Genomic DNA, 15,656 nt, shown 5'->3' with positions numbered 1-15,656 from the left:
AGGGAGGGAGAAAGGGGAGATGAAGCTTGGGATGGCTCAAGAGGAGAGAGGGAGAGAGGGAGGGAGAGGGGAGATGAAGCTTGGGGAGGGCTGAGGAGGAGAGAGGGGTGAGAGGGAGGGGAGAAAGGGGGAGGTGAAGCTTGGGGATGGCTCAAGAGGAGAGAGGGAGAGAGGGGGAGAGGAAGCTTGGGGATGGCTGAGGAGGAGAGGAGAGAGGGAGGGGAGAAAGGGGGAGGCGAAGCTTGGGGATGGCTGAGGAGGAGAGAGGGGAGAGAGGGAGGGGAGAAAGGGGGAGGTGAAGCTTGGGGATGGCTGAGGAGGAGAGAGGGGAGAGAGGGAGGGGAGAAAGGGTGGAGGCGAAGCTTGGGGATGGCTGAGGAGGAGAGAGGGGAGAGAGGGAGGGGAGAAAGGGGGAGGCGAAGCTTGGGGATGGCTGAGGAGGAGAAAGGGAGGGAGAAATGGGGGAGGCGTGGGGAGGGGGGGAGCATGGCGTGGCTGGGGCAGTGTGAGGAGTCGTGTGGTGAGGTAAGGAGGTCCGCGTCCCAGCTCCTCCCGCGCACACACACACGCGCACAGGTAAACACACACAAACATACACACACACACGGGGAGGTCAGGTATACACACATGACCTTACAGTACACACCTGGCTTGCGCTACCTGTGGAATACGTAATTAAGGGACTCGCAAGGTAACTGGAACAAGGTAAAAGTGCATAAAGAAAAAAAAAGAAGAGAATAAGCATACGTGGTCTTAAGTGTGCAAAATAAAGTGTGCCATACGTGTGATGATGATGGTGATGATGGTGATGATGGTGTGAGAGTGAGAGGTGAACCAACACACTTACAAACAACGTAATGGCAGTGGTGGTGATAGTGATGACGTATGTGTGTGTGTGTTTGTGTGGGTGAAAACAGTGCAGTGAACGTGTCTGTGGGTCTGTTGGTTTGTGTCGGGGTGCGCGCGTGTGAGTGAGTGCGTGTGTGTGTTGGGAGTTCATGCAGACGAGACGAAAGTTATTTAGCAAGAGAGAGTGATTCCGGTAAAGTGATTGTGAGAGGGACGAAGATAATTAGTGAACCACCTCAAGCCACCACTACCACTACTACTACTACTACTACTACTACTACTACAACTACTACTACTACTCCTACTACTATTACTACTATTGCTACTACTACTATTACTACTACAACAACAACTACTACTATTACTACTACTACAACTACAACAACAACTACTACTACTACTACTACTACTACTACTACTAGTGCTGAAGAGAAGGAGGCACGAACGCTCATAACTTACTGTGAAAGCGTCCTGAGTCTTTCCAAACCCTCGACTTCCCCACCATAAGCTCTGCCCACGCGCTAGCCACTACAGGACGCAAGGGAGAGAACGATACCCTCAACGTGTCTCTACCCAGGAGCTCCGTAACCCTCCAGACAGAAAAGAAGTGCACTGACGACACACTAAAGAGCCTCTGACACCTAAACTTACCCTCAAAATAGACGTACAGAACTATACAACGGCCTGAACTAAGACATAACAGATCTGAAAGCTACGCGCCCCTCCAGACAGAAAAGAGCCATGATACCTTAGATTACCTTAGCAAACAGACTTACAGACGTACAAAACAGCCTAGAACAAGGACCTCGACAGCTTATAAGATCTCCGTTGACCCTTCAGACAGAGAAGAGCCCTGATTAGTACCGGTGAGCCAATGATATCCTTAAATTACCTTAACAAACAGACTTACAGACGTACAAAACAGTCTAGAACAAGGACCTCGACAGCTTATAGGATCTCCGTTGGCCCTCCAGACAGAGAAGAGCCCTGATTAGTACCGGTGAACCAATGATACCTTAAATTACCTTAACAAACAGAATTACAGACGTACAAAACAGTCTAGAACAAGGACCTCGACAGCTTATAAGATCTTCGTTGGCCCTTCAGACAGAGAAGAGCCCTGATTAGTACCGGTGAACCAATGATACCTTAAATTACCTTAACAAACAGAATTACAGACGTACAAAACAGTCTAGAACAAGGACCTCGACAGCTTATAGGATCTCCGTTGGCCCTCCAGACAGAGAAGAGCCCTGATTAGTACCGGTGAACCAATGATACCTTAAATTACCTTAACAAACAGAATTACAGACGTACAAAACAGTCTAGAACAAGGACCTCGACAGCTTATAAGATCTTCGTTGGCCCTTCAGACAGAGAAGAGCCCTGATTAGTACCGGTGAGCCAATGATATCCTAAATTACCTTAACAAACAGACTTACAGACGTACAAAACAGCCTAGAACAAGGACCTCGACAGCTTATAAGATCTTCGTTGACCCTCCAGACAGAGAAGAACCCTGATTAGTACCGGTGAACCAATGATATCCTAAATTACCTTAACAAACAGACTTACAGACGCACAAAACAGTCTAGAACAAGGACCTCGACAGCTTATAAGATCTCCGTTGGCCCTTCAGACAGAGAAGAGCCCTGATTAGTACCGGTGAGCCAATGATACCTTAAATTACCTTAGCAAACAGACTTACAGACGTACAAAACAGCCTAGAACAAAGACCTGGATAGCTAATGAGACCTCCGTTGGCATTTAGATGTACAATAAGAGCCCTGATTAATACCGCAGAACCCATGATACCTTAAATTACCTTAGCAAACAGACTTACAGACGCACAAAACAGCCTAGAACAAAGACCTGGATAGCTAATGAGGCCTCCGTTGGCATTTATACAGACAAGAAGTGCCCTGGTAACATATGAAGAGACCCTGACACCAAGAATTACCCCAACAAACAGACTTACAGACGCACAAAACAACTAAAACAAAGCCCTGAACACTTTATAAGATCTCCCAGGGCTCTTAGACAGACAAGAAGTGCCCTGATAACATATGAAGAGACCCTGACACCAAGAATTACCCCAACAAACAGACTTACAGACGCACAAAATAACGTAAAACATAACCCTGAACACTTTATAAGATCTCCCAGGGCTCTTAGACAGACAAGAAGTGCCCTGATAACACATGAAGAGACCCTGACACCTTAAATTACCTTAACAAACAGACTTACAGACGCACAAAACAGCCTAAAACAAGGACCTGGATAGCTAATGAGATCTCCGTGGGCATTTAGACAGACAAGAAGTACCCTGATAACACATGAAGAGACCCTGACACCTTAAATTACCTTAACAAACAGACTTACAGACGCACAAAATAACCTAAAACAAGGACCTGGATAGCTAATGAAATCTCCGTGGGCTCTTAGACAGACAAGAAGTACCCTGATAACACATGAAGAGACCCTGACACCTTAAATTACCTTAACAAACAGACTTACAGACGCACAAAACAGCCTAAAACAAGGACTTAGGCAGCTTATAAGATTTCCGTGGGCCTCTAGACAGACAAGAAATGCCCTGATAACACAAAAGGAGACCCTGACAACTTAAATTACCTTAACAAACAGACTTACAGACGAACAAAACAGCCTAAAACAAGGACCTGGATAGCTAATGAGATCTCCGTGGGCATTTAGACAGACAAGAAGTACCCTGATAACACATGAAGAGACCCTGACACCTTGAATTACCCCAACAAACAGACTTACAGACGCACAAAACAGCCTAAAACAAGGACCTGGATAGCTAATGAAATCTCCGTGGGCATTTAGACAGACAAGAAATGCCCTGATAACACATGAAGAGCCCCTGACACCTTAAATTACCTTAACAAACAAACTTACAGACGCACAAAACAGCTAAAACAAAGACCTGGACACTTTATAAAATCTCCCTTTAAACAAACAAAAGTGCATCGATAGAAAGAGACCCTAACACCTTAAAATACCCCCCAGAACAGACTTACAGAAACACAGATCCTTTCTTCTAGTCACTCCTTCTGTTTGTGTTGCAGGAACCTTAAAAAAGAAAAGAAACTAAGACCCGAAGATCTTTTATGACGGACAGATTTGAAAGAACCACATAACAGCGTAAACAAAGCCCAGAAAATAACCTTAAGCAGCCTCTCCATTAAAGCTCTGTTGATCCCAAGAGCAGCGGAGAGGAACCAAAGAAAAAAACAACATATTCAATTCACTGAAGGGTCAAACGAAGAAGAGGAGATTGAGGGACACTAACCTGCCCACCACCACCACCACCACCACCACCACGATCACCACGTCAAGACACCCTCCTCAACACCCCCACGCTGGAAGGTTAGTATGCAAAGGTACAGGAGAACCTAAGAACTTAAGAACATAAGAACGTAAGGAGTCTGCAAGAGGCCGGTTGGCTTATACAAGGCAGCTCCTGTACACTCAACCCCACCTTACCTCACCATCCATGGCTTTATCTAACCTCTTCTTGAATGTATCTGTGGTATTGGCACCCACAACATGGCTCCCAAGCCTGTTCCATTCGTCCACCACTCTATTGGTGAACCAATTCTTGCCTATGTCTTTGTTGAATCTGAATATGTCTAACTTAAAACCATTGCCACGCGTCCTACCTGGCTCTTTTACTATCAAAATCTTATTGACATCCCCTTTATTATAGCCCTTCATCCACTTATAGACTTCGATCAAGTCTCCTCGCAACCTTCGCCTTTCTAGAGAGTGTAGATTTAAATGCTTCAGCCTGTCTTCATAAGGCAAGTTTCTCACCCCCTGAATCATCTTTGTCATCCTCCTCTGTACAGATTCTAACATCTTGATATCCATTCTATAGTAGGGGACCAGAACTGAACTGCATCATCGAGATGAGGTCTAACTAGTGCTAAGTAAAGTTTGAGGATGACTTCAGCGCTCCTATTGCTTACGCTCCTTGAGATGAAACCAAGTACTCTGTTTGCCCGATTTTTAGCCTGAATGCATTGAACCCTAGGACGGAGGTCAGCGCTCACCAGTACTCCTAAGTCTCTCTCACGCCTAGACCTGCTTAGAAACTACCACCAGGGTCATAAAACTACCCCTGGAAATACCCATTCCCCCGCCTGACCTCGTGAATAATGCGGTGTTTCGGTACACAGCCGCAGCAGCAGAAGAGGAGGTTCGTTCAACGTTCGGGGACGCCTGTCAGAGCTTCTCGGCGTATATATTAATGAACGGGGACGGAGTGGCGAGACGCGCTTACTCGTGGCTTACATTTGTGGTGGATTATTGAACTGAAGTAGACCAAGGTTATGCATGTATAGGTCTTCCTGTATAGCTTGGCGCACGTGAACGGAAGCTGGACGGGGGTATTGACTGGGCGTGAATTTATACAAGGAGACAAAATTGCCTTACGTGTAGATTTATATTACCTAAAAATTGTGACTCTTTGGAACTGGAGGCGACGTTAACTGGGCGTGGAACAACACGATGCCCGTTTATATACTTGTTTTACATTTGTGGCGGTTTACTGAACTGAGGCAGACCGACGTTATGTATGCAGGTCTTCCTTTAAAACCTGGCTCTCCTAAACGTAATACAGGTGCAGAAAGTAGCTGAGTGTGGTTTAGTACATGGAGACAGACTGGAATTACCTATATATTATCTTTGAAAATATGGCTCTTTGAAATTGGATGCGGCGTTAGCTGGGTCCGGATTAATACATGGAAATAGACTGTCATTATTGTATTAGAAAATGGCTATTTGACACTGGAAGCGACGTTACCAGGGTCTGGATTAATACATGGAAATAGACTGTCATTATTGTATTAGAAAATGGCTATTTGACACTGGAAGCGACGTTACCAGGGTCTGGATTAATACATGGAAATAGACAGACTGGCATCATGTATATCTTATCTTAAAAAATGGCTCTTTGACACTTGATGTGGCACTAACTAGGCGTGAACAAAGCGTGCATGGAGACAGGCTCAAATTTTATACATGTTGCCTTTTGAGCCTGTCTCCATGCACGCTTTGTTCACGCCTAGTTAGTGCCACATCAAGTGTCAAAGAGCCATTTTTCAACGACTGTCTTGTTCCCGGTTACATGCCCCGTTTCATCTCTATTATCAAAGACTTTCCTTTCCACGGTCTTGATACTGTTATTCAAGCCATTTTCCAAACTTGTTGTCATCCGCTCAAGATCAGACAATTTGGGGAAATCTTTGAGTTCCCCCTCGTCATCATTCTCCAAAGGGTTCTCACCGGGCTTCTCCAGGCTGGCGGATGGCACCTCGTCCTTCGGGACTCCCGTGGAGCCCGCCCCGCCGGCCAGCTGCTGGCTGCCAAATTGTCTGATCTTGAGCGGATGAACACAAGTTTGCAAAATGGCTTGAATGACAGCATCAAGACCGTGGAAAGGAAAGTCTTTGATAATAGAGATGAAACGGGGCATATAACCGGAGAAGATGGCGATGGGCCTCAGAAGGTAGAACGAACAGAAAAAACAGTGGAGATTCTTCCCGGCAATACAACGAATGAAATGTTAGTAACAGAAAAAGAAGAAAAACTGCCTTCACAGGAAACCATTAAGGAGACATCTGTGGAGACTAAGAATGTAACAGAAAATGGCGATGGTCCCCTGATAGTTGAACGGACAGAGAAAACAAAGGAGATTCTGCCAGCCAATGAAACGAATGAAAGTATTGTAACAGAGAAAGAAGAAAGATTACCTTCACAGGAAAGCATTTCGATGACATCTGTGGAGGAGAGTAGAAATGCTTCAGGAAATGGCGATGGACCTCAGAAAATAGAACGAACAGAGAAAACAATGGAGATTCTGCCCGGCAATAAAACGAATGAAATTGTTGTAACAGAGAAAGAAGAAAGACTACCTTCACAGGAAAGCATTTCGATGACATCTGTGGACATGCTGCGATTTGCTCTTTGTTATGAAGCTTTGTGACATGGTCGGAAGGGTAAGAGGAAAATGATCTGTATCTATCTATCTATCTATAATGGGGGCAGACGCTGTAGCTGCTCGCTGAAGTTAGGGTTGATTGAAGGTCTGGGGTCGCTTCCCGCATCAGGAGAGTGACTACATTGTGCCACGGGGCCAAGATCTAACCTTCCTCACTCAACCTCCTTCCCTCTACCCTCCCCAAGTCTTCCTCACTCTCTCCCTTTCTCAAGTCTTCCTCACTCTCCCTCCTTCCCTCTACCCTCCCCAAGTCTTCCTCACTCTCTCCCTTTCTCAAGTCTTCCTCACTCTCCCTCCTTCCCTCTACCCTCCCCAAGTCTTCCTCACTCTCTCCCTTTCTCAAGTCTTCCTCACTCTCCCTCCTTCCCTCTCTCACCTTCCCAAGTCTTCCTCACTCTCCCTCCTTCCCTCTCTCACCTTCCCAAGTCTTCCTCACTCTCCCTCCTTCCCTCTCTCACCTTCTCAAGTCTTCCTCACTCTCTCCCTTTCTCAAGTCTTCCTCACTCTCCCTCCTTCCCTCTCTCACCTTCCCAAGTCTTCCTCACTCTCTCTCCTTCCCTCTCTCCCTTCCCCTAACCTTCCTCGTCCTCTCCCTCCTCCCCTCCCCTAACCTGCCTCACTCTCTCCTCCCCTCTCCCCCCTCACCTTTACTTTCATCCACCTCGCCTTAATCACCGCCGCTTCCTTCCTTTGCTCTCTCTCTCTCTCTCTCTCTCTCTCTCTCTCTCTCTCTCTCTCTCTCTCTCTCTCTCTCTCTCTCTCTCTCTCTCTCTCTCTCTCTCTCTCTCTTTATAGCTTTATAGCTCTCCTGTATAGCTTGGCGCACGTGAACGGAAGCTGGACGGGGGTATTGACTGGGCGTGAATTTATACAAGGAGACAAAATTGCCTTACGTGTAGATTTATATTACCTAAAAATTGTGACTCTTTGGAACTGGAGGCGACGTTCACTGGGCGTGGAACAACACGATGCCCGTTTATATACTTGTTTTACATTTTTTTTTTTTTTTTTTTTTTTTTACGTTGTTGCCTATTGCGCCGGTAGGCATCTTCCCGGTGGGGCCTGATGGTCGGCCCAAGGCTTCTTCCAGGTGGGGCCTGATGGTCGGCCCAGCCCGTTCTGGCGCAGGCGAGTGTTTAAAGTGGCGCCATCTTGCATTGGCTCATGCTGCCCCCCGGAACTCGTTCTTCATTCGCTTGGACGGCTTCCTCTAGAGTCCGGGTTGATGGGTGGTCTTCAGGACAGCATGTGGGTAGTTTTAAGCCACTCGGCGGTGACTGAAAAATCCGAGTGGTAGCATGAGGATTCGAACCCGCGTCGTCCATCACGCGACGAATGTGGGTCCAGTACGCTATCACTTCGGCCACCGCCTACCGGTTTACTGAACTGAGGCAGACCGACGTTATGTATGCAGGTCTTCCTTTAAAACCTGGCTCTCCTAAACGTAATACAGGTGCAGAAATTAACTGAGTGTGGTTTAGTACATGGAGACAGACTGGAATTACCTATATATTATCTTTGAAAATATGGCTCTTTGAAATTGGATGCGGCGTTAGCTGGGTCCGGATTAATACATGGAAATAGACTGTCATTATTGTATTAGAAAATGGCTATTTGACACTGGAAGCGACGTTACCAGGGTCTGGATTAATACATGGAAATAGACAGACTGGCATCATGTATATCTCATCTTAAAAAATGGCTCTTTGACACTTGATGTGGCACTAACTAGGCGTGAACAAAGCGTGCATGGAGACAGGCTGAAATTTTATACATGTTGCCTTAAATAACGGCTCCTTGAATCTGGGTGCTGCGGTAACTATATAGGTAAGAGGGTCAACGCTATAGCTGCGCTTGGCCTCAGTGCTCACTGGGGAAACCTGCGGAAGGTAAACTGTGGTAAACTGTTAACTAAGGACGGCACTAAATGCTGTAATACTCAGGGCCGGAGACAAACCGGCATTGTGTGTGTACACTCTTAAAAGAAACACAACTCTCTCGAAGCTAAACACAATCACCGTGTTCATAAGTGACATATTTGAATGGTTCACGGCCTCCTGACTTGTCAATATTTATTTTCATTTTGATTTTTTTCAAAGAAATTGATAAGAGAAACAGTAACACATTATCACTACTCTGTTGTCATTTCCTTCAATACAACACGAGCAATTCTTTCAATTAATTCTTCTGTTACCACCGAAAGGGTCAACAACGAGTCACACCTACAAGCTTTCCTTCTCCTAATCTTTTTAACAACCTTCGGTGGCGTCACAGAAGTTTCCCGTGAAGGTAGTTTTTCTTCCTTCTCTGTTACAACAACTTCATTCGTTTTATTGCCGGGCAGAATCTCCTTTGTCTTCTCTGTTCGTTCTGCTACCAGAGGTCCATCGCCATTTTCTGTAACATTCCTACTCTCCTCTTTTGTCTCCTTAATGGTTTCATGTGAAGGTAGTCTTTCTTCTTTCTCTGTTACAACAACTTCATTCGTTTTATTGCCGGGCAGAATCTCCTTTGTCTTCTCTGTTCGTTTTGCTACCAGAGGTCCATCGTTATTTTCTGTATCATTCTTTCTCTCCACAGATGTCATCGTAATGCTTTCCTGTGAAGGTAGTTTTTCTTCCTCTGTTACTGCAACTTCATTCGTCTTATTGCCGGGCAGAATCTCCATTGTTTTCTCTGTTCGTTCTACCTTCTGAGGCCCATCGCTATTTTCTGTAACATTCCTACTCTCCACAGATGTTTCCTTGATGGTTTCCTGTGAAGGTGGATTTTCTTCATTCTCTGTCACGACAACTTCATTCGTCTTATTGCCGGGCAGAATCTCCACTGTTTTCTGTGTTCGTTCTACCTTCTGAGGTCCGTCGCTATTTTCTGTAACATTCTTACTTTCCACAAATATCTCCTTAATGATAACAGGATATTCACTTACCTATTTAGCTTCCTCCTCCTCCTCTTCCTCTTCCTCTTCCTCCGGCCACAGCATCTCGCGGGGTAGGGGTTGGGTGGGGGAGAGCTCGGGGGAAGAAGGTGCCATGTGTAGTGAGAGTGGTCCGGGTCACGTGCGTCAATAAGGGTGGAACTCCTTGCTTACTCGGGTGGATCGTCGCCTTTCCGGTTGGTTGGCTTCCTGCGAGAGTGAAAGCGGCGGAGTTAGTTAACGGAGACTGACACACACACACACACACACACACACACACACACACACACATACACACACACCAGCGTGCCAAATTATCGTACTCATCGCATTGTATTGTCGTATTTTTTGACCAATGACTATAGAAAAAAAGCTCATAGAACATCAATAAATAGGAGTTTTAACGCTAACTTCAATTTTCTATCGTCATTTGTGTAGGTACGAGAGTTTGAGGCTTAAAAAGGATGAACACAATGGGGTGAATACGATAATCTGCCAACCCTCTCTCTCACACACACACACACACACACACACACACACACACACACACACACACACACACACATGGCTGGATTTTGTGACAGATGTTAATTATTTTTTCTTCATTTTTCTTCTTGTAAATTTCGTTTACTTTTATCGTCTTGTTTTTGTGCGAGTTTGTCTTCTCTCTCTCTCTCTCTCTCTCTCTCTCTCTCTCTCTCTCTCTCTCTCTCTCTCTCTCTCTCTCTCTCTCTCTCTCTCTCAAGGGGTTAATTTTTATGTAAAGGTCAAACACACGAGTCATTGGCAAGCCTCTTCAGTGTATGTGTGTGTGTGTGTGTGTGTGTGTGTGTGTGTGTGTGTGTGTGTGTGTGTGTGTGTGTGTGTGTGTGTGTGTTTGCTTGTCTATTTGTGGTGTTGACGATCCGGTCAGAGGTTAGGTTAGGTAAATTTAGGAAGGAAGGAGAGGGGAGAGGACGAAGGAAGGAAAGGGAAAGGAAAATGGAAAGAACTGAACTGAGGAAGGAGGTGGAAGGGAGGAAGGAAAGAAAAGGGGAAGGAAGAAATAAGAAGTCGAAAGGAAGGTCCAGTAGCGAAGATTAGGAAGGAAGGAGGGAAGGAGAGAGAAATAGGAAAATGAGGAATGAAAGAGGAAATTTGAAGAACCCGAGAAGAAAAAAAAATAGGTTAGGAAGGAAAGGAGAGAGAAAGAAGAAAAGGAGGGATGAAAGAAAGTGAGAGAAACAGGAAAAGAAGGACGAACAGAAATAATTAAAAGGAGAACTCATGTAGAAGCATTAAGTTAGGAAGGAAGAAAGGAAAAAAAGTGAAGGAAAGACGAAAAGGATTTAGGGAAAGGAGAAATTAAAAAAGGACCCACGAAAAGAATGTTAGGTTAGGAAAGGAGGAAAGGGAAGGAAGGAAAAGAGGAAAAGGAGTATTGGAAACGAAGATAAAAGAAGGAAAGAAAATATAAAAGGAAGACTCAGTAAAAAGTTGTAGCTTAAATTATGAAAGAAGAAAAATGAGGAAAGAAAGAAGAAATGAAACGGGGATGCAGTGAGTAGTATCGGCTTGGGTTACGAAAAAAAAGAGAGAAAAGAGAAAGGAAAAAAAAATACAAGGACCCATCAAAAAGAAGTAGGTTAGGTTATGAAAGAGGGGAGAAGAAAAAGAGAGAAATGGAAGGGAAGCAGATGAAAGGAGGACCCAATGAGAAGGGGGAGGTTAAGGAAGAGGAGAAAAAAAAGAAAGAGAAGGGAAATAAATGAAAGAAAGACCCAGTAAGAGGTAACAGGATATGAAAGAGGGGAGAAGAAAAAGAGAGAAATGGAAGGGAAGCAGATGAAAGGAGGACCCAATAAGAAGGGGGAGGTTAAAGAAGAGGAGAAGAAAAAGAAAGAGAAGGGAAATAAATGAAAGAAAGACCCAGTAAGAGGTAACAGGATATGAAAGAGGAGAGAAGAAAAAGAGAGAAATGGAAGGGAAACAGATGAAAGGAGGACCCAATAAGAAGGGGGAGGTTAAGGAAGAGGAGAAAAAAAAAGAAAGAGGAAGGGAAATAAATGAAAGAAAGACCCAGTAAGAGGTAACAGGTTATGAAAGAGGAGAGAAAAAAAAGAGAAAAATGGAAGGGAAGCAGATGAAAGGAGGACCCAATAAGAAGGGGGAGGTTAAGGAAGAGGAGAAAAAAAAAAAGAGGAAGGGAAATAAATGAAAGAAAGACCCAGGTAGAAGTAATAGGTTATGAAAGAGGAGAGAAGGAGAGAGAAAGGAAAGGGAAGAAGATGATGAAAGGAGAATCCAGTGAGTAGTATCAGCTTAGGTTATGGAAAAAGATGTTAAAGAGAAAAGAGAAAGTAAAGAAAAAAATTAAAGGAACCAGCAAAAAGTAGCAGGTCAGGTTATGAAAGAGGAGAGAAGAAAAAAAAAGAAAAGAGGAAGGGAAGCAGATGAAAGAAGGACACAGTTATGAAAGAGAGAAGAGGTCAAGAAACAGAGAAGAGGAGGTCACGAAAAAGAGAACAGATTATGAAACAGAGAAGAAAAAAGAGGAAGGGAAGCAGATGAAAGGAGGACACAGTTATGAAAGAGAGAAGAGGTCAAGAAACAGAGAAGTGGAGGTCACGAAAAAGAGAACAGATTATGAAAAACAAAGAAGAAAAAAGAGGAAGGGAAGCAGATGAAAGGACACAGTTATGAAAGAGAGAAGAGGTTATGAAAAGAGAAGAGATTATGAAAAACAAAGAAGAAAAAAGAGGAAAGGAAGAAGAAAATGAAAGGAGGACCTAGATTCGCGACCCGTACCTTTAAGAACCTTGCTGCCCCCTACACGCGGACCCTGCCAGGTAAAAACAAGGCAGGTAACGCGACACACCTGGCTACCAACAACACAGGTATTCGGTGCTACCTTCTCATACCTGGGCGGAAAGGGAAGGGGAAGGGAAGGGAGGAAAGGGGAGAGATAAAGGAAACGGGAGAGAGAGGGAAAGGGAAGGGGAGATGGAGGAAAAGGGAGATATAGAGAAAGGAAGGGAAGGGGAATGGAAGGGAAGGAAAGAAAAAAAGGAGAGGAAGGAGGGGATAAAGAGAGAGAGAGAGAGAGAGAGAGAGAGGGGAGAGAGAGAGAGAGAGAGAGAGAGAGAGAGAGAGAGAGAGAGAGAGAGAGAGAGAGAGAGAGAGAGAGAGAGAGAGAGAGAGAGAGAGAGAGAGAGAGAGAGAGAGAGAGAGAGAGAGAGAGAGAGAGAGAGAGAGAGAGAGGGGAGCCCTTTACCATTCTCTACCCTATCATTTGGACTCCCCCTTCTCCTCCCCTTTCCCCTTCCCTTCACTTTCGTCTGGACTCAACTCTCCCTTCTTCCCTTCCCTTTACTTTCCGAATGCTTGACCATGCACCCCATCCTCCCCTTCCCTTCCCTTCTCGAATGCTTGACCATGCACCCCATCCTCCCCTTCCTTCCCTGCCCTTCCCTTCCTTTCCATCTGCACTCACCCCCCTTCACCTTTCCCTTCCTTTCCCTTCCCTTCATCCTCCCCTTTCCCCCTATCCCCTTCCCTTCCCCACACCGTCCATCCCTTCACATCATCATCATCATCGTTATCGAGGTCACGTATGTACACTGAATAGAATCGAACCTGTGCCGCGACGTGTACTCGGTCAACCGTTCAACCACCTGCCGCCCCCCCCCCCCACCCCCCCGCGAGGACACACGCTCACCTTGGAACCACCTGGATGGCCTCGACCTGGTCTGCATATACGGTACACCTGACCTTCTTCTGCCCGTCCTCCTCCTCCTCCTCCCCCTCCTCCTTTGTATCGCTTGGTTTCCTTCTCTCCAACCTGTTTTTATTTTCCTCCTCTTCTTCCTCCTCCTCTTCCTTCCTTTCTCTCCAACCTGTTTCTGTTTTCCTCCTCTTCTTCCTCCTCCTCTTCCTTCCTTTCTCTCCAACCTGTTTCTGTTTTCCTCCTCTTCTTCCTCCTCCTCTTCCTTCCTTTCTCTCCAAACTGTTTCTCTTTCCCTCCTCCTCTTCCTTCCTTTCTCTCCAAACTGTTTCTCTTTCCCTCTTCTTCCTTCCTTCCTCCCTCCTGCACATTTTCCCTACCTGTTTATCCATTCTTCCTCCTCCCTTCCTCCCTTCTTCCTCCTTCTCTTCAGCTTGTTTCTCCTTCCCTTCTCTCCTTCTTTCCCTCCCTCCCTCCCTGTAGTCTCCTTCTTTACAGTCTGTTTATCTCCTTTTCCTCCCTCCCTCCTTCTCTTCGCCTCCTCCACCGCTGCATTATTTCCTTCTCTCCACTTTCCTTCTCTCCCCTTCATTCCCTTTCTCCATTCCTCTCCTTCTCTTCCTTAGTTTCATTCCCTCCATTTCTCTTCTTCGTCCAATCATTCCTTCATCTCTTAGTTTTCTTCTCCATCCTCTTTTTTTTTTTTTTACCTCCAGTTCACAGTTTTCCTCCTCCACATCATTTCTCATCTCCCTCAATCTCAGTCTCTCCATTCTGTTTTCCTTCTCTTTCCTCCCGTCATCTCCCCTTCTAGTTTCCTTCTTTTTTCTTTCTTTTTACTTCTTTCTTTTTCCTTCTTCCTTTTTCCTTTTATTCTTCTTTCTTCTCTTCTTTCTTTTTCCTTCTTTCCAGCTTCTAGTTTCCTCTTTTCTTCTTTTTCCTTCTTTCCTTTTCCTTCTTCCTTTTTCCTTCTTTCCAGCTTAAGTTTCCTTCTTCCTTCTTTTCCTTCTTTCTTTTTTTTTTTCTTTTCTTCTTCCTCTAGTTTCCTTCTTTTCAGCTTCCAGTTTCCTTCTCTTCACTCTCTTCTTTTTCCTCCAGATACGCATTTCCTCCTCCACGCCTTTCCTCCACTATGCCTCGAGGGTCTACGCCGAAGACAAAAAAGGGAAGAGTTAGGAGTCACACCTGAGCCCAATAGCTAATGAAGACCAGGTGAAAGTACTCCTCCAGGTAGCCCCCAATTAGGACCCTCGTGGCCCACCCTCACCTGTCGCTACCTTTCCAAACCGGCGGACAGGTGAGATTATTATGCGGTGACGGGAAAGGTCGCTCAGGTAGAAAGGTTAGGGGCTCGACCTTTCGTTAGTGGTTCCAAGAATGTTAATAATGATGGCGATTGGTGATAAAAGAGATAGATAGAGAGATAGAAATAGATAACAATAATAACAATAATATAAAAAAAACAGTGATAGAAACGAAATAAAAAAAGATAGAGGAATAGGATAAAAGAATAATCACAATAATAATGATAATAATAATGATAATAATAATAGAGAGTTACCAGGCGTCTCATGTGAACTTTTCTTATGCTCACCTTGACACTGTGTAATTAAGAGAAACACCTTCGAGCACAGGTAAGGTGAACAGGTGAACGTACGAGTTAAGGTTCAATATAAAATAATGACATACCAAAAAGAGATAAAAAGAGCAAGAACAATAATAATGATAGGAAATAAATAAATAAGTTGCAGGAAAAATGTGTAAGACTAGTCACATAATAATAATAATAATAATAATAATAATAATAATAATAATAATAATAATAATAATAATAATAATAAATGAAGAAGAAGAAGATGAAGAAAAAGAAGAAGAAGAGGATGAAGAAGAGGCAGACACGAAGAAGAAGAGGAAGAAGAAGAAGAAGAAAGAGATGAAGAAAAGACGACGACGAAGAAGAAGATGAAGAAGAAAAAGAAGACAAAGAAAAAAGAAAAAAAGGAGGAGAAGGAGAAAGAAGAAACAATAACAACAATAATAACAAAAACAATAAAGATAGGAAGAAAAAAAAAACAATGGAGATAAAAAAATAAAATAAAATAGAAAAAAACAACAAACTAGATGAACCAGGTAATTAAGAGATAAAGAGCAGGTGTGAC

At 44.4% G+C, this 15,656-nt stretch overlaps 1 protein-coding gene across 5 annotated transcripts in view; it reads left to right on the top strand.

Annotated features, from left to right (window-relative positions):
* The first annotated feature begins 501 nt into the window (after positions 1-501).
* The window catches only part of LOC126982981 (pancreatic triacylglycerol lipase-like), a 30,416-nt gene continuing 15,261 nt past the window's right edge, over positions 502-15,656 (top strand). For 3 of the 5 annotated variants that reach the window (XM_050835369.1, XM_050835372.1, XM_050835373.1), the window contains exons 1-2: positions 510-576; positions 3,942-4,242. The gene's annotated coding sequence lies outside the window, so the exon portion shown is untranslated. Of the gene's footprint in view, positions 577-601; positions 706-3,941; positions 4,243-15,656 lie in introns of those variants that run through there. The other 2 variants (XM_050835371.1, XM_050835370.1) reach the window with 2 other exon arrangements.

The sequence above is a fragment of the Eriocheir sinensis genome, chromosome 52 (assembly GCF_024679095.1).
Source record: "Eriocheir sinensis breed Jianghai 21 chromosome 52, ASM2467909v1, whole genome shotgun sequence".
NCBI classification, from domain to species: Eukaryota; Metazoa; Arthropoda; class Malacostraca; order Decapoda; family Varunidae; genus Eriocheir; species Eriocheir sinensis.
Note: the sequence above shows the minus strand (reverse complement) of the source record. Positions and strands in the feature narration are given on the sequence as shown.